We start from the raw sequence: 19,978 nt of genomic DNA, 5'->3' as shown, positions 1-19,978 counted from the left end.
TCTCTTGTTGAAGGGAGTATGTGTTCCCTCACCCTTTTTATCCTTTTAATATGGTCAAGTCCCTTAGTGATATGGGGGGAACAATGTGGGATTTTGAGGCTGCGGGTTGCTACTCTGTTTAATTAAGCATAGAAAAATATAAACAATTCAAGTAATTAAATAGGATCTTGCCTTGGAAAGTACACACACTTCGTATTAGTGTATCCTTAGAGCTGGCATTCCATTGCCTTCTTGCATCTGTTAGCTTTTTCAAGTTTGGACTTTCCAGCCTACTCAGATAAGCCATCAGTTCTGTCCAGATCTGTAGCCAGAGATTTGTGGAAAGGAGACATGAGAGTGGCTGGGACAAGAACTTAAGGGCTGCATGTGTTATCAAGTGCAATTCACCCCACTTTTTTTCTGGGAGGAATTCCACAGAAAAGTAAATTTACAGCCATTCCAGGGCAACGGAAACATCTTTGGAATGCAGCTGCAAGTGCTAGGAGCAGATAGCTTAGGCAATGAACAGCTTAGTGCTGTGTCTCTAGTGTAAAGCTTTCAATTCCTGTGGAAGGCCTGTTCCTGTGTATCTGGTTTCTGAGGGTCAAGGCAGAGGTTGTTCTAAGTGAGAGAGGAGGAGGTTGACCACATGCTTCCTTTTTTGCAGGTGGTGGTGGAACAAACTGCAATTTTCAGAGGGGCCCTCTTTGTTGGCTGGGGAAGTAGTCTTATGTGATTTTGGACAGCTTTGTGTGTGTTTCTGTAGCTAATAATAATTTATACTGGTTCCTTATTATAAGCAACAAGATTTCCCTGCCGACTTTAGTTAGAGCAAAGTCCCCTTAAGCTGTGAAATTGTCATTCAAGCTGCCTGAGACTTTAGATACTTCGTGGAAAAAGAAAATAGCTTTTCCTTTTGTTTCAAGCAAAAAAGTAGAAAGAAAGCTGCGCTGGGTGCATTTTTCACATTCAACCTCCTGACTATTCCTATAATAGTCCTTTGATTCATTTCAAGGCTCTGGCGAATACTTTACTTATTTAAAATTATTCCATGCTCATTATAGGTTAGAGTTTGCTGTAGTGCCACCATCAGTACCGTCACTGATCCTGCATGTTTATTTAGCTGTGTTACAGTTTCTTTGTGTCCAGATATATGATGCTGTTGCAAATCTGTCTAACAATAAATGCCTACGCGTAATGCTCAGCAAAAGTAAGTCATCCTGTGAATGAAATACACCTACCTATAGAAAGTAGGTTTGTCTCAAATTTGCTGCCTTGTTTCCTTATTGTTGCCTTGTGAATTTGAATAAAGCATTGTTTTTTCTCCCCATTTTACCCTCCCCCCCTCTGTCTCTGCCATCTCCTTTAATCACCCCATAGCTCTTTGCTCCCCCCTGCAATGGAAATGGAAAATTGATCATCCAATGATCATCCATCTCTGCTCACCAACCCTTTTTTTATTCCCCCCCAATTATAATAACCTTTTAGCTGACCACTGAAAGTCCTGTAATTTCTCACAGACCAATACACAACTTCTTCTCTTGTAATAAATAAATAAATACTCAGCTGACTAATTCTGTCTTCATCTTAAGAAATTGCTCTATAAATCAGTGGAAACCGATGATGTCCATATCTAACAGCCATGTTATTCATAACTTTTCCATGATGGTACTGTTACTTAACGTTCTTGTGTACAGTTGTGTAAAGTCCAGTTGCAGGCAACCCTAATCCTTGAAACAGATGCTTGAGTGCACCTACTTAGTTCTGATTGTCCTCAAAATAAGGAAGTGGCTGGACATTTTTTGACAATGCCGATTTACATTTGAAAGGAACACAGATTCAAACATTCCTGGAAAAAGGCCAGGGGAGGTGGGTGAAGAACAATAATCCAAGAATAGTGATTACCTGCTATGAAACACAGAAAACAAGCTCTTAGCCAAGTAAAATAGCAAGGTCAAGCTCGGTCAACGGTCATGGTGGTAAATGACTGATCCCAACAAAGAAGATGGGCAGAAAAAAAACATAGGAATTGAAAGTTCAAGGTTTTGATGTTATCATACGAAGCACTAAATAACTTGAGATCAGGGTTTCTGAGGGATCACCTTATCCCCTAAATCTCAGCCCCAGTGATAATGATCAACTGGGGCCTTTGGGGTTCCACATAAGCTGGAGACTTGCCCCATGACTGTTAAGACTCGAGCCTTTTGCATAGTGTCCCTTGCATTTTGGAATCTGCTTCCCCTTGAAATTAGATAGGTAACAGCGATCTGTACTTTTTGTCGTACGCTGGACACTTGTTTTGTTTCTACATACCTTCCCAGAAAGACAAGCCTTTTCGCTGATAAGAATTAATTGGTGTTTTGTAAAAATAAAATAAAATAAAATGAATTTACATTATTGTATAGTTTGCAATATTCAACTGTTTGTTTTTTGTTTTTTGTATTTACTGCTAGCTGAATATTGTAAGAAGCTTTCTGAAGGCTTTTTTATTTTTATGTTTTGCTTTGAAAAGCAGCGTATAAGTTCATAAATAAATAAAGTTCTTTTGGTCATGCTTGAAAGTGGTTAGCTTAGGGTGACTAGGGCCAGATCCAAGTGCTGATGTATTTTTAGCGGGTTACAAAAGGCCTATAAAACTTTACCCAAAATGTGGTTATGCAGTTCTACACATCAATAAAATAATGTTTATTTTTGAACTATAAGAAGAAAGAGATGTTTCATACGTTAAGAACATAAGATGAGTCCTGCTGGACCAGGCAAAAGGAAATTTGTTTCCATCCGCATTTATTTTATTTATTATTATATGCCCCATGTTTGAGATACTTCCTCTACAAAGTATCTTATAATCATCAATAAAAATAAAGTCCACCTGATAATAAAATATAAACATGCCGAATATACAGTCAACTGCCTGCCAGAGGACCACAGGCAGGGCATGAAGTCATTATCCCATTGTTCGTCCCTCAAGTGCTCCACTCCTGAAATGGGGGTTTCATTTCGCTACTGTGACTGATGCTCCATCTGTCCTCCATGAATGTATAATCCCCTCTCAAAGGTATTTGTGCCATCCACCATCACATGATAGCAAATTCCCTAACTCTCTGTTTATTTAGACCTTTATGCCCAGGGAGGATGTTACTTGGTCGTTCACCACAACTGAAAAGGCCCTTTCTTGGGGCACCATCCACTGAACTTCTGAAGGTGGGGCTGCCTAGAGAAGGACCTCAGAAGATGACCTCAATATGCGGGCAAGTTCTTGTGAACCATATATGGCCTTAATGGTTAGCACTGGAGCTTTGCATTACGCTTAGAAAATATTCAGTACTCAAAATATTTACTGTTAGCCAATAAATAGTTTTTATCATCAATCTTCTGGAGGAAAGGTACTAATGTTGTAACCCTAAAGCCACGTACCTCCATGTGTAGGAGTCTGTCATAAATTATTTAATATTTTTGAACCATTCATTGACAACCTGTCTACCAGGTGAAATGTTTAGGGGAAGCAGAAAGTTCATGGACCGTGCAGGAACTATCAATATATTTATTTTAACATCCTGTTTCTAAAATACAGCAAAACTTCATTATAGCAAAATATAGTAAAGAAATCACTATTTTTGCAGAGCAAGAGGCTGCCTGCCATCTTCGATTTGTTGCAAAATGTCCAAGCAGAGATTAAAGGAGGCTCATAAATGGAAAAATTCCACAGGACCTGAAAGGTGAATGGAAATTACTCTTATTAGAGCTAAGAAGCCTGACCCTTTATTTGTAGATCTGAGTGCCCAAACAAATATTACCAGATGCTTACAGCAAAAAACAAACAAAATGAAATAAAAATCCCAAAACAAAAACCAGCTTCTTACGTTCTCTTTTTCTACTTTTTGTGAGCGAGTCACTAAAACCATTGCAAGCAAATAAACTCTTCTTGCTGAGAGACCACGACGTCAATGCATCAATATTTATTGCACCTCTTTCCCCCATGGCATACAAACTAGGAAGCACCATGCTTTAAGCAATATGAGATGTTCCCTTATTTGTGGTACATGGACAAGCTCACCACTCAATGGTTTGTGTTGATAGTAGCAGGTGGCACTGGATGAGCAGGGATGACATAAGCTGATTACATCAATGGTTTGTGCTGGTCACTGCAAGCTACTGCACAGGCATCTTGCACTCATGCAGTGGCCTTGGCAGTATGCATATCAGTGCCTCTCGCTCTTAGTCACCACTCAACAGCAGGGGTCAAGTAGTACACCTTTTCCTTCCATTGTGTACCACCACTGAGCTTTCTCAGTGTTTTGCCTTCAATTTTGTTCAGAACGCATCACCAACAGTCAAGCAATAACTACCTGTAGAATCATGAAATCGTAGAGTTGAGAGTCATCTAGTCCAACCCCCCTGCAATACAGGAATCTCAACTAGATCATGCATGGCAGATGGCCGTCCAACCTCTGCTTAAAAAAATTCAAGGGAGAGCCCACCACCTCTTGTATACTGGGAATGAGGCTGAACGTGGAGCAGAAATTAATCCTAATAAGGCTATAGAAATGCAGTATGCTACTTCAGAATACTTCAGAATATAGGTGGTTGATGACACTTTATGTAAAACAACAACAACAACAAAAACACCCTATGCAAATAGAAAACACTCGTTGCCTGCTTTCTATTTTGAGGGAGATTTTACCATAGGCAGTTTATATACTGCATTTTCCGTAAATAATTTTGTACTGAAATGATTCACAGGAAATAAGCAGTCTACAATAACAGTACGTAATCATTATGGAAGTTATAATATCACTGCAATGTAATACTAGCAATACAACAATTATTTCACTTTACATGCATCAAAACAAAGCTTCCCAATAAGTCAATTCGGAATATTTATCACAGAGGAACATTTATAAATATGATCCACTTGGTGTTAAAAATGCATCGTTCGGTGTTTTAGTTAAATATTCAGATACTACCAGTTAAACTGCAAATTGATTCTTATAATAGTTACCGTATATACATATTTTGGTTGTTTACTGTATTAACTTCGTTATTTGCAAAATTTAAAAAATGAAAGCCTTTACAAGTGTCTTAAATTCAGTTGACGGGTCTTAATGGCGCTGAGAGTGCCACATTCCCCACCCCTGGCCGTTTAGGAAAAGGTAGGTCAAAAAGAGATCGGCTGAGATTCAGAAAGTTATCTTACTCTTAATGGTTAAGGCTGAAATCATAAATACACTTACCTAGCAGTAAGCTTCATTGAATTTAACAGGGCTTACTTCTAGTAGACGTGGTTCAGATTGTGCCGTTAGTTAGGAAAATTTCCAAATTACACCAAGCTTTTCTGACGTAAAAAACTTTAGTTATCCTATCCATTTCTTACAATTCTCTAAAAGAGCAGGCAGTTTCAATTTCTGGTAGAAAACCTTCACAGTCCCATACAAATTCTGATGCTAAAGGGAACAAGGGAAAGGAAAGCTGTTAGGATGGTAAAGAAAGGACTCAATGGCTCCAACCTTCTTTTCACCCACCCTTGTTGTGAAATTCCTCTTTCTTAGTGAGAGGAGAACACCAGGACTGCAATGGACGTTGTGGCCAGGAAACCACTAATGGAAAATTCTTAACTGTCTTTAGAGATGTTGAAGAACTGGGGAAGTTCGATCATTAAAACTGAAGGGAAGTGCAAGAATCATCTCTCAATGATATCTATGGATATATATGCCCAAGGAAAGGAAAGGGTTACAGTTAACTATGGTGCAGTTCACATTCCATTGAAGCCAATGATAGAAACCTGACACATTTCAGTAGAGTTGAAGTTCACAAGAACTTGCTGACCTCAGTTTAATTAAATATTTAAATTAGTTGCAGTTTAATTTAACATTTGAGGAATTAGGTAAGGGATTTTGTTGCTTTTAAGTAAAACATGGAGGTTAAACAAATCTAGCTTCTGACTTGATTTCTGGAAAGTATTACATTCTGGTAAGAGAGAAGGTATTCTGATGTTCAGAAGGAAGTTGGCAGTAGCCTACTTCAACTAGAGAGATACTCTGCATTTCTCCCAAAGCTGCTCTTCTCTAGGAAAAGCAGGTTTGGGGCTTCTGTTTCCTATGTATGTGTGTAACATGTAGACCTCCCTCTAATTCACCTACCCAAAAAAGGAATAAGGCTTCTGTCCTGGCAGAAATAATTATGTGAGACTAGCAAAACCATGACTGGTAGCCTTTAAGGGGGTATTTGATGAGTTGTGTAGTTTTTATTTATTTTTAAAACTAATTTATTATCCGCCCGTCACAAAACAAATTCCCAAATTCCCGATATCACAATTAACCCATAAAATAAAATGTACAGTATATGGATCAGAAATAAATCAAACAGAAATCAATAAATAATATATTGTTAAGTCAAATAAGATATCGTTATGTCAAACAATGAATAGCTTCTGGCAAATCCCGTTAGTGTACCAAAGTGATTTTTGCTGTATCGAATTTTTTTTATTGTATATAAATATTCTAAAGAGCTAGTGGTGGTGTCCCTGGTTCTTCCCTGTCCCACATTTCTGTCCTTACAACACCCCTGTGAGGATCATTAGGGTGAGGTACAGTGGCTGGTCACACATTGCCCACTGATTTTCATATTTGCTGGGGATTTTAATTTGTGTCTCCTGAATCAGATCATTGGTAGGTCATTTTATTTTATTTTATTTTATTTTATTTTAATTTTATTTTATTTTATATTTTATTTTATATTTTATTTTATTTTATTTTATTTTATTTATTTTATTTTATTTTATTTTATACTTTTTACCAACATCCCACCCTTCTGTACCCAGTGTGCCCACATGCGTACTGTTGGATGTAGATGAGTGCTGTGATCATCAGTCTTTGCAAACTCTTGCTTTGTACCACATCATTAAAATTAATAGCAATCAGGTGACAAATATTCTCTCTCTCTCTCTCTCTCTCTCTCTCTCTCTCTCACACACACACACACACACACACACTATTTCACACTATCTGTCTCTTAATTTGTACTTTATTCATGAACATCAGGGCCTGGAATCTTTCCTGCTTTATTGGTATTGTATACAATAAGTTATTAAATTTCATCTCTGTAATACACCTGCAGTAAAATAACAAAACATTACTGCACTTAAGGAACGTGTGTGTGTGTTGCAATGTTTCACCCCCCTCTTCCAAACAGCTGCTTACAGATTTCAAGATCGGTTGTATATATTCCCTAGAGCCCACCTCTAATAATCGAGACACATCTGCCATTGCAGTGTTATAGGCATATGTGGTTTTATTGAAAGCTATACCTATCTATAAAAAAATTAAATAACTACTACCTCAATTAAATTGGCAAGCTACCTTTTGTGAAGATCATATTGCAGACCTCTTGAGACGCAAGAGTTCATTTTACTCTTCTGTTACAAATCACTAAGTATGTTTTTTGATTAGTCAAATAAGTAGATTTCTTCTTGCTCTCGTGGCAAGTTATCTCTGCCTATTATCAAATCTCCTTCCTGCTCTCTGCACATAAAAACACATAAATGTTGTATTGAGATAGCATTAAATCAAATAAAAGCAAGGAATTCAGAAGATAAATTCCTTTCTCTTATATCTCTTTGGTCCCTTCACTTCTCCCCTTTCCATTGTTTCAGGACAGAATATATTTTAGGAGTGTTGGATGGTATGGTGAATGAGTAGACAGTGCAGCTGATCCAATGAGCAAGTTGGGAGTGGTAGAACATATTGCCTGTAAATGAAAACTACCAATGCTGCATAGAAGCACTTTCTGCTCATGCACGATGGGGGTGAGCATTGTGGCTGGTCAATGTAGTGCCCTCCAGATGTTGCTGGGGAAAATTCCTGTCATTCATGATTGGGCTGATGGCAGTGGGATTCCAGCAATGTTGGCTATCCCTGGTCTATGAGATATTGCCTTCTATGAACCATCCTGTGTGTGCAATTTATATGCATTTATACATTTATTTAATATATATAATATACTCTTTTACTGAATGTTTGAAGCTGTACTCAGTAATACTATACAATTGATATGGATTCATATAATGCCGCCCAGATGTTTTGAGCTTTTCCAGAGAAGCTGCTCAGTGTTCCATCTGGCCTCCACTTGGAACAGGGTCTTCTCAGAAGTCACCCCACCTCTCATTGGAGGTGTACTCAGCCCCATATTGGTTGCTTTCTAGAAACAGATAAAAAATAATTGCAGGAAGAGGCTGAAATTGGAGGAATTAGAGGAAGATGCTGTCCAAAATAGGATGCTCAAGCGAACCCCTGATACATTATAGGACACAGAGGGCCTCATTATGCAGCTCCATTAAATTCCTTCTTCCCAGGCTTCTGGGACGTACAGGAATCCAAGCAAGAGCTGTAGAGACTAAGAATGCATAAGCACCCCAAATTTAGATCTCTAGCTTCTGTGGGTGGCTGTTGGGGCACTCACAGATACTTGAGTCTCACCAGGTCCCCACACTTGGCCTCATTTGTGAAATGATAGGAGCTGCTTCCCTGTGGTGTGAACCCATGTCACTGAGGAGTGCATCTGAACATACTTCCAACTATGTGGGAGAAGCCCATCACATGGGTCTGCCAAACCCAGTCAGCACCCTGGTCCTCACTCTCCCTTATGCTGCACTCCTTCAGGCAACAGAGGATATTCTAAAATCATCTCCAGTTTGGATTCCCAAGCCTACTGCAAGGATATCCTTTGTTGATGTTCTTCACCACACTCCTGTGGCTCATGCCAAAGGCACATGTTTTGGCTACATCTGTCAGTGTTAGAGTGGCATGTGTCTCCAGCAAGCCATTTGGGACCCTCTGGTGAACAAGAAAGCTCCACAGCCACTGAACCATTTCATGGCAAGTAAAATTTACTCCCATCAAGGCTTGGTGGTGGTGTCTCACTTGTAGCACAGTCCGGATCTTCAGTTGTTTACAATGGATACATGCTGTTAGGTTTTTGTTACTTGATCAAATTGTGGTTACTTTATTCAGTCAGCAGGTTCAGATTCTAAACTATGATTGCACGTAAAGGCAAATATTTTCATTCATACATACACACACACACACACGTGATTTTGTTGACACAAGATGCCACGAGTGCCACAATCTGAAGCAAAAACTGGGATACTTTTAATAATAAATAAATTAATTAAAATGAAATTAATTTAATAATAAATAGCATTACTTATTATTTAATAATAAATAAAATTAAGTAATGTTATGTTAACCTTTGCCATACAAAGCTTGTACACATTTTGTATTGGTTTGTTTTTTTGAAACAGTGTTGATATGTAGGAGACTTCATTTTTTTTAACAGCTCAGAACCAAAATACATAAATAGAAAAAGCAAGACACGAATTGGTCAAAGGCTGAAGCAACTAAAGTTGTAGGCTATTACTCAGAGTCCTTTTGGCCATGCTGAGTTCTGCACAGGTTCACAGGTCCTGACTGGAGTGCTGTGACTGTATTGTTATTCCCATCTTTGACATCGCTTTTTATGAAGGGGTTCCTGGTTGTGTGAATGGTTCAGTATATAGGTGCAAATCAAGTTGAAGTTGAACAGGCTGCATTCCTGTATAGGCATGCTAGTGTGATGTGATTTCTCCAATTTCCTGGTAAAAACCCCCGAAGTGGTAAAATCAATATTAATAAGTGCCCTGTCCTAGACTGTACTAGGTTTTCATTTATTTCTTCTTTTCCTGGATGTTGTTGACTCCAGATTATACACTAATTACACTGAAGTACAGGTTTAAATTGATGCAGACTGTGACCCTGTGCGCATTTAACTTGGAAGCAAGCCCAACTGAACTCTGTGGGCCTTGTTTCTGAGTAAACATGCATAGGATCAGGGCTGTGGATCATATTGACTTGAGGGTTAGGCATCAGACCAACACTAGCTGAATTGATTGAAATAAGTGCCGTTTTATATGCAGTATAATTATAATTAGCTGGTGTGGGACAACTCACCTGGAAGTGTGTCAAAGAGGTCCTTGCCTCCTTTGTCATTGCTGCGGAAGTATAACAATGAAATTCAATGCTAAGAGGAACACGGGTATTCTGGAAAAAATGTGACCCTCTGAATCGAAAAGAAACACTACCTTAGTAATATCCTGGTCACTGAAAATAAACACAGCTGCTTCTAATGTCCAAGAATAGCATTCCCCCCTGCTGAGCCACATTCTCCAGTTGTTCAGAAGCTTAACCTGTAATTCTCTTTGTGGCATCCTGAGTGTAGAACTTGAAATTAAAAAAGGGGAAACAGAAAAGGACAGAAATAATGGCTGCACTGAAGCCTACTAAATGGGCTTTATTGCATGTACAGCTGTGGGCTACATTGCAGCAGAAGGTTAGCGGATCTTTCCTGATTTATCAATTTGCACTGACTACCATGCGGGCAAGAATAGTGGTAGCTTAGTGGTAGGGCATCTTCTTGGCGTGCAAAAGGTGCCAGCTTCCACCTCCAGAATCTCCAGGTAGAGTTGACCTAAAATCATGAAGAACTGTTGCCTGAAACTGAACTAGACGGACCAATGGCTCAGCATAAGGCAACTTTCTATTTTCCTTTGTCCCTAAACCCAAGCCTCAATGCTGCAGTAATAAACAGACATAACATGGAATAAGCTCTCTTAATAGGAGTATATGCAAGTATAGCATCCCATTAGAGAGGCAGATCAGATTCAAGGAAGCCAGCATGTTGCATCTAGAAAGTGTAATTTCTTCAAACGAGAGTGCTATCCAGCATTGTCTCCTCTGCTGATGGAAGGCATCAGTCAGCAGAAAGGGAAAGGAGGCAAGTTTTCAGAGATGCACCCTTCCCACTGCAGTCTCCCATCCCTCCCTAAGGTAGAGGATAAAAAGGCTTTTGGAGGAGGTATCCCCCTCTTATTCCCTCTCCTTAAATCTTCTCCAGATGTTTGGGAGACCCTGCTAAATAGATTCAAGCGCCAAATACTGTTTCTGTCTGCATGCCTCTGATGGATATCCTCCATCAACGGAGAAAGCAGCATTGGATACCACCTAAAACCATTGCCTTTGACCTCTACAGAATCAGTAAACAAAATATCCAGTTGAGTGTCTTTTGTAGCTGGTTGACTGACTGAACCCAAAGAGCGCTCACTAATGGTTCCTCATCATGCTGGGGAAAAGCGATAAGTGGGGTGCCACAGTGTTCTGTCCTAGGCCTGTTCAACGTCTTTATAAACAACTTGGATGAGGGGATTTTGAGGGGTGCTCATCTAATTTGCAGATGACACCAAACTGTGGTAGGACTTGGAGGGTAGGACCCTAACCGATAGCTTCAAGTAACAAGAAAGAAGATTCCAACTGAACATCAGGAGAAAGCTTTCTGGTGGGAAGAGCTGTTCAACAGTGGAACAGTCTCCCTTGGAAGGGGGTGGTCTCTCCTTCCTTGGAGGTTTTAAAGCAGAGGTTGGATGACCACCTGTCATGGATATTTTAGTTGAGATTCCTGCATTGCAGGGGGTTGGACTAGATGACCCTGGGCGAAATATTTTCTTTTTTTGGGGGGGGTGGAGTTATAGTTGCTGTTATTGTTAATATTGAACAGTCCCTCAGTGCTTTTAAAGAGGCGGGGGAGAAATGTCAATGTGGATTCATCATGGCAACAGTGGAAAGCTTCAGGTCTCAGATGCCTTCCTCCGTTTAGCTTATACTTTTCCCCTTATCTCCTAATAGCTCTGAGCTCTTGGTATTTAATAATAATAGTAAATAATAACAAAGAGAGAAGGGTACATTATTGTTCTTTTCAGCTTATGATGAAGTGTCTTTCTACCAGACACAGGATTCTTCTTGGTATGTTTAGCAGCAGTGGAGAAGTTAATATTTTTATTTTGTTTTGAAGTTAATGATGGAATGTAACCATCTGTCTGCATTTTTATTGGAGATTTTTTATATAAAAAAACTGTTTTCTTTCTGTAATAAAAGAAGTAGCTTGGCTCTGGAAGGGTTTGCATTTTGATATAATAGGAAAGCTGATCTTATCAAATGCAGAGGCTGAGGTTGAAATGTGGATAGCTCCCATCTATTTGCTTTTCAAATCCATCTAGGGGAGAATAGTCCAGATAATGTCTAATAAAATGAATGTATCTCTTCAATATAATACATGTGGGCATTTTTGCTTTTTTTTTTTTTAAAAAAAAAGACGCATACTACTGGAATATATGGGGTTAGATTTACAACCCATGCATTAACTAACCCAATACAGTGGCAAAAACCTAGATACAAGATGTTGTTAGCATAACTGTACCAAGGTGACCAATTTTTCTCTGCAAAAGAGATTTAAAAAACAAGCCCATAAATTTTCTTTTAATGGACTTAAATCTTAGTAGTGACAGATAATAAGCCTAGATACTATAAGTGATTTTGCAGATAATTCTTGAGTGAGATTATTATCCACATAACCAGTATGACTCTCTTGCACCCATTTGCCTCCTCTCGCCCACTGCTTCTGGCTGCTTGCCCTCCCTGCTTTCTGTCCATCCTGCTCTTCCTCTTTCAGGCAAGAACCCTCTGAAAGTCAGGAGGAGGGGAAGTGCCACTTCCTTAGTTCTGAAATGTTGTTCACCATCTGGGAAGAGCACGGGTTATGTTAGATTCAAAGCACTGGGGCAGAAACTTATAATGGCCCTTTTAACGATGGTGGTGGTGAGAACAGAAAGGCCAGTTTTCATTAACTACACATTAAATATATGTTTTATTGGATTTATCCTGTAGATATGTCTACAAAGTGGGGGTTTCAGAGTGGATTGCATTATAGCAATCAATCTATGTTCCTATGTTTCCTGGTACATGTTGGCTGGTACATGCATGATGATCCTGTGCTCATTCATACGTCTCCCATTGTGATATTTCTTCCCAATATAAATACCAGCTTCACAACCACAGGAGGGGGGGAAGGGTTAAATGCCCCTCCCTGCCTGCTGCAATCACACTAATTGTCATCTGCCTAGCTGATACTGCTGTTTGCATTAAAAGCAACAACACTAACAACTTTTCATTAAGTGCAATGTCTAGTTCGGTGCTCTGACTCCCACATTTAAGCATTTTGAGATGGGCAGGTTGTGTGTGGGGGGTGGAGTCAGCAGCTCCCTTTTTATACCAGCAAAAATACTTGAATATGTATTATGGATACTTAGTTGAAAGACTGTTGATGTGATGAAATTTCCTCAATATATCACCTGTATTGAGATACTGTCATATTTATTTTAATTGGCTCATTAATCAGTTAATAGCAAAACAGTTAATCAATTAAAAACACCTCTAATAACCCACAGCCCTAAATATTATGAACTAAAAGGGCCAGCAATTAATTGTACTTTACATTTGCAAATAACCCTACATGTCAGCGACGGCATTAAGAGTTTTTAAATAGTTTGTGCAAGTGGTACTCTGGGAGAAAAGTGTTGCAGCGTCGGTTGTTTCTGTTGAGGGTTCAAACCACTTCATTCCACCCTCCTATGCCAGCTTTCCCCTTTTTCTCCAGCGGTCATTCCAAGTTCCGTGCCTGTTGTCATGCAGTTGTGGTTGTGCTCAGCACCATTTACATTGAAATTTTTGATTTCTCCATTGATTTCTATGGGTAATTTAAAATAGATTTTCGGTATTCACCAGGAATTCTTCTATTCAGGCAACATAATTGTTTTTTCTATACTTTATATATCTATGTGTCTCATCCACAATGTGGTTTCCAGCAGCGTTGGGGCGGTGGGAGATAGCTGCCCATCTTTTGCCGAAGTAGTAGACAAGAAGTTAAGAAGAGCCTGCTCAGTCAGGCCAGTGGCCCACCTAGTACTGAATCCTGTTCTCATCGTGACCAACCAACTGCCCTAATGAGCAGAGGCATCTGACAGTGAAAAGTATTAAGGTCTTTTGTTGTTGTTGTTTAGTCGTTTAGTCATGTCCGACTCTTCGTGACCCCATGGACCAGAGCACTCCAGGCACTCCTGTCTTCCACTGCCTCCCGCAGCTTGGTCAAACTCATGCTGGTAGCTTTGAGAACACTGTCCAACCATCTCGTCCTCTGTCATCCCCTTCTCCTTGTGCCCTCCATCTTTCCCAATATCAGGGTCTTTTCCAGGGAGTCTTCTCTTCTCATGAGGTGGCCAAAGTATTGGAGCCTCAGCTTCAGGATCTGTTCTTCCACTGAGCACTCAGGGCTGATTTCCTTAAGAATGGATCAGTTTGATCTTCTTGCAATCCATGGGACTCTCAAGAGTCTCTTCCAGCACCATAATTCAAAAGCATCAACAACAGCATTAAGGTCATAGCTAGGTGCAATTGATATCGTGCATCTTGCAAAGTTTGTGAAGATATTGGTATTTCAATACCATGCCTATACAAAGCCACTTCAGTAGTTTCTAATTACTTTTCTAATGTCAGATCACAAAGCAATCACATGAAGTAGTGATTGTTAGAAGGAAAGTGAGATCATACCTCGATTGATTGAGACGCAAGAACTATATCTGAAGGTGGACCCTTTTGGAAACCCCACAGGATATTCATAACTAATTTTCATCTGGGAAGCACATGAATAGAATCAGGTTCCATAGGGCACATGGTGCAAAGAGGGGCCCAGTTGACCAACACCAGGCTGTACCTGGGATCCAGATGATTGATTATATGTCTCTTCAAGGATAGGATTCAGTATTTGCATATCCAGAATGAAGTTATCAGCATTTACACCTGAGCAGAGGCTTTTCAAACTGGCAAGGGGAAACAAAATTGAGATCTCTTCACAATGAAGCTAGTGAGATTCCGAGAATGGCAAAGATTCAATTGGCATCAATATAAGAGTGCAATATGCAGCAGGAGAACTGAACTACCAGAATGGAGACTGTGTCCCCCTGGTGTTCAAACAAATCATGCAGAAAGCTTCAGAAATCTGGTTCTAGGTCATCGTGGAAGCAGAGAAAACTGCTAAGTGTGCACCATACCCATCGTCAGTTATCTGGAAGCAAACCACACAGATGTTCTTGCAACAAACAAGTCTTTATTCTAGTCCCTGTGCCTCTGAGATTTATTCAGCTAATTGGGGACCATAGAATGTGTGGTAGTGGGCACATTTTGGACAATGTGGCCCTAGTCAACTACAGCAGTTATTGGATGTTGTCACCAAGGTCTTCTGTTCTGGTCCACTCATACAACAACATACTCCAGCTAAGAACGATGACACTGAGCAGAAAGACACAAATGATGTAAGTTTCTCTGAGGAGGGTCTTGGACACCAATTGTTTTTAAGTGTCGGGATTCAAAAAACAGAATGTGTAACAGTGATCGCAAGACAAAGTTCATTTTCTGGAGTGCCAATGAAGGATTCTGTTTGGACAAAGTGTGAATTTACAGAGACTATGGGTTTCCATCAAATAGGCCTGTAATCAGCAAAAGCAAGCTGCAAAGGCAGGTATGTACCCAAAATGAGATTCGGAGCGCAATCAATTTTGGTACATCCTACCCAACATTTGCACATTTCTCAAGGAAGTGATGCTGAGGATCCCAGCATCTAATGGTACTTATGGAACCGCTCCTCAAGCCTTTAGCTAGGACTTAGGTTCACCAAAGAGCTTATGTTTAGAGCAGACTTCTTAGTAGTTGCCCCATCGGCACTATAGAGGTCTGTGTCAGAGATGCTCTCAGTGAATAAAATGGCATGGATCCATCCTTTAGATAGAAAATAAGTTCCGTGTTCCATTGATCTCCCCCCCCCCCCCCCAGTTTGCAACACTAGAAAGAGAGATTGGCACAGAACAGATTTTAAGAGGGGGATAAACCAGATTTTATTTTGTGTGTGTGTGCGCGCGCGTGCACGAAGGATATAGTTGGGAAATATAAATATATATGACAACAATGCTGTGTGCATGCTACGACAATAAATAATGTAAGGAGACCATTATCATAACCTATGGCTGAATGGATTGAAATGGCCGCCCAGTTTGTGAGAAGTGATTTGGTACCATTTCAGGAGCTGTGATTCAGCCACCAAAAACAGCTTGGGGGTGTCTTTTTCTTCCATTTAAAAGCTGTCTCCAGGGATGTTATGGGAAGGATGGTAGGTAACGAGCAATAGGTGAATGTTAAGAGTGCATGTTTTTCATGCAGATTGTCGCAGATTCAATCCCCAACATATCCAGTAGGGCAGGCAAAGTCCATGCTTGAAACATGAGGTACTACTTCCGGGTTAGCGGAGTCTGTAACCCGAAGTGTTTGTAACCCGAGGTACCGCTGTAATCAGAAGCATTTAAGAAGAAAATAATATCACTACTAAAGAAGTTGCACACACTGGTCCCAGATGTTCCAACCAAAGGTCCAAAGTTGAACAGAAAATAATCAGCCATTTTTGCCAGATCTCCATGCAACACCAGACTCATTTTCTGCAGTAGCTGTTAGAAGACAGATCAGTAGGGAAGGTATAAGGAACAAATCAGGATCCTTTTTCCATGGCATTTTGATCATCATTCTTTATGCAAAGGAAATTCCTTTGATATATAATATCCCTGTAACATGGGATATTTATTTCTCCCTCAACCTAGGAATGGGATAAAGCATTGATTAGTGAAAATTGGTTACTTCACAGTTGCGGTGGGTCTTTGAAGTAGCAGATTTGCATCTTAGCCTCAGGGATGGGATGAACGATAAGTCTAAATAAATAAATAGCTAGCAGCACAATATTGTACATGTTTACTCAGAAGCAAGTCTCGCCGAATTCAGTAGAGCTTACTTCCAGGTAAATGGCAGTCGGATTACAGGCTAAATGGTCTCTTTATAGCAGCATCTTGAACAACAGCAAAAAAATAAAAAAACTACAGTGAAAAGAAAGAACTTATAAGGCAGTATAGCTTTCATATCTACAAGCAGCTGTGAAACCATCCTTCCTTACCTTTCATTTCTGTAAAGCTAACTATGCCCTCATTTTTATTTAAAACACACACATATTTTTCTTCTTCTCACTTTCTGTATGCATTTATATATAGGAAGCTGCTGGCTCAGCTAGAGACGCCACCTGGTTATCTTGATGCACCCAGGTAACAAAACATTGTGTATATCTCACTGGCAGAATCTGCACCTGCTAGGTGTGTGATGCACTTAAATCTACAGCATGCACAACTCTGGGAGATCTGTCAATAAAATCTTTTTCCCCCTTCAGCTTTCATTTAAAAGCGCACTGACTCTTTTCTAAATATTATATTTTCCTGTAGTGCCTATAATAATTACAAGGTCATTCACAGGAATGTTTCGTGCATACTTTAGTTAAAATAAACTTTTGAGGATGCAATCCTTTGCAGACTTAATGCAAGAGTAAGGCCCAATGAATTCAGTGGCACTTGCTTTCAGGTAGCAATGCGTAGTATGACACTGTAAGTTGCCATTTATTTTACTTTATTTCTGCCAACCTATCAAGATGAGCAAGTTTTTTTCTCAAGTTTGACCTTAATTCATATTGCAAAAATCTTGTTGGTTTCATCCGGTGAGAACTTTTTAACTGCAGGTGGCTAGAAAACATTTGTCCTTTCTCTTTAACCGGATTGGTGTACATACTGCTATTCTGTTAGTAATTTGTAAATTGGTTATGCTTGATACACTGTTGCAATGCATGATATAGCTTGGTGTGCAGTTCCAATTCAGGATAGCTTTTGTAGCACTGTCATATTAATGAAATTTACTTCCATCATTGCCATGAAGCTACCAACAAATGTATTTCTGCCCCCCATTCTTGGTCCATCCCTGATATCTCTTGAGTCAAAGGCTACACCAAAGGTGCACCCTATGATTGTCATGGAGGCCATTAAGTCTTGATCCAGCCCAGTGGCAGCCTCTGCATTGATATTAAACTCACCCAGGACTATCAACCTGGGGTCCCCCAGCAATATCTCAGAGACTTACGTTGGCCAGCCCAATCAAAGATGCGGTTGAGCAATAGGCTAGTCAGTAGACCAGCAGCATCCCCAATCTGTCTCCCTAGCTCAACACCAGGTACAGACCCTCTAACCCCATTCCAAGATGCTTTTATGGACAATAACAACACCCCCCTCCCCAACCTGGTACCGTACTAAGCACCCAGATGAGCACAGATAAGTAAGGTCAGTCCCACACAGCTCACGCATCCAAGTCTGAGTAATGCAAGCCATATCAGCCCCTTTCATCCATCAAGTCATGGATGAGCATGGTCTTATCAAGGACTAATCTGGCATTCAATAAGAGCACCACCAAACCAGAGGACTCAGGGGATAAGCTACCAGTACCTTCTCGAGGAGTGGGAAGGATGTAAGAAAGATCAGAGACCAAATATCTATGTCTCTACCCCGAATGGTAGTCAGCCCTTCCACTCTGACTATATGTTCCCTTGCCCATCACCACTGAAAATGGGGCAGCATCTTTGCAACCCCCTGCTTCTTTCCCACCCAGACACATTTTAGGACCTCCATCCAATATCACATTATACAACTAGGAGATTAGGGCCACAGATAGTAAACTAAGACCTGGTAGCATGTGAATCCCACACTGTTAGGAGGAAGATGGTGAGTCCTCACCCTGTCTTTGACTCTAAGGGAACCCTATCAAACCAAACTTCCCCCTCTACCTCATCCCAGGTAAGGGTAACAGGCCTTTCTCCCACAGTTCCTAGCCTACAATTCCATATCCTGACTGGCAGTGATGAATGACCCACAATAAAAACCCTGTTTGCTTTGGGGATGGCCCCACTGCCTGTAGCAGAACCTGTTCTTATAGCAAGGGAGGTTCTGGACCATGCTCACACCCCAGCTCAGCTAGCAGTCAGGCTACCAAACACTGCAATCAGCACACTTTCTTACCTGCAAGCAGATATCTCACTGAATGAGCAGGCAAAAAACAAATACTCCTGGTGGCTGGGAGAGCAGACCAACCCGCTCCTCCCTGCTTAGCTCTCTGTAGGTCTAACCCAAGGCCTGCACAACCTTTTTTAAAGGTTGCAACCTGATGATGCAAATATCTGCAAAACATCTGTAAGAAATATTTAAAATCTTACTCCATATTCTGCATAATTTCAGTTGTAGTTTACACTTGCCCGATCGCTAGAATAATACTTAGCAAACTGACATACCCCTTTCCCTGCTGGAAAAGAAAACTCCTGGTCATCTTAATCTGTGGTTCCAGCTAATTAATTCAGTGCCACATTCTGTGCAATTAATTTTGTGCTTCTATTATTTCTTTCAATATTTCCTTCAAGTTCTATGTCATTTGTTGTGCTCTTGACTTTCATTAAAAAAGCGCACAAAAACCCCCAGCAACCAGACTCCGACATCATGCAAGGGTGGATCATGAAGCTGTAGAAACTTGGCTGTTCCTTTTGAAGTCCATTGGGAACTTAAATCCTTTAATTGTGCGTTTAGATTCCATTGGTTTCAATGGCACTTGATTTTCTTTGCAATTTAAAGGGGTAGCAGGTGTTTTAACAACGAAAAAAGCCCTCTACTAAATATATATATTTTAAAAATATTATGATTTTTGGCCTAGCTTCTTGTTTTCTTGATGTCTGTCCAAAATTTTTGAGTGCTTCTACCTAAAATGTGTGCTGCTTGGAGCCTGTGTAAAATGAGTCCACTTCAGATTTGGACAACAGTTAAGGTAGTAGAGTGGAGGCACTTTATCCACATCATGTCGTGATCTTTCCAGTAACCCTCACACACCTTGTAAACACACTTGGCATGTAACAATACTACATACCACTATGTACCCAGCTGGCTTTAACAAGACAGCTGAATTTTCCTGCTCCGTGCTTAAATTCCTGCAGCCTGAGACTGCCGCCCTTTCAGGTGTTTTCTGTTGTGTTGCAAAGTAAGCACAGGACCACCAGGGATGGAGGGGAAACAAAAAGGATTTCTCCACCACTTGGAGCTGTGCTTGTGCAATATTTTATTCCCATTCCGTTTATTTCAAGATAAGAATTTTTAACAGAGAAGTGTATTCATAAAACATGTTGCAATGCTTGATTT

General features: G+C 40.2%; 1 protein-coding gene across 13 annotated transcripts in view; it reads left to right on the top strand.

Annotated features, from left to right (window-relative positions):
• Nucleotides 1-19,978, top strand: part of TCF4 (transcription factor 4) — a 339,468-nt gene that overhangs the window by 173,273 nt on the left and 146,217 nt on the right. The window lies entirely within an intron of this gene.

This window comes from Podarcis pityusensis (genome assembly GCF_964106645.2).
Source record: "Podarcis pityusensis genome assembly, chromosome: 11".
Classification (NCBI taxonomy): Eukaryota; Metazoa; Chordata; class Lepidosauria; order Squamata; family Lacertidae; genus Podarcis; species Podarcis pityusensis.
Note: the sequence above shows the minus strand (reverse complement) of the source record. Positions and strands in the feature narration are given on the sequence as shown.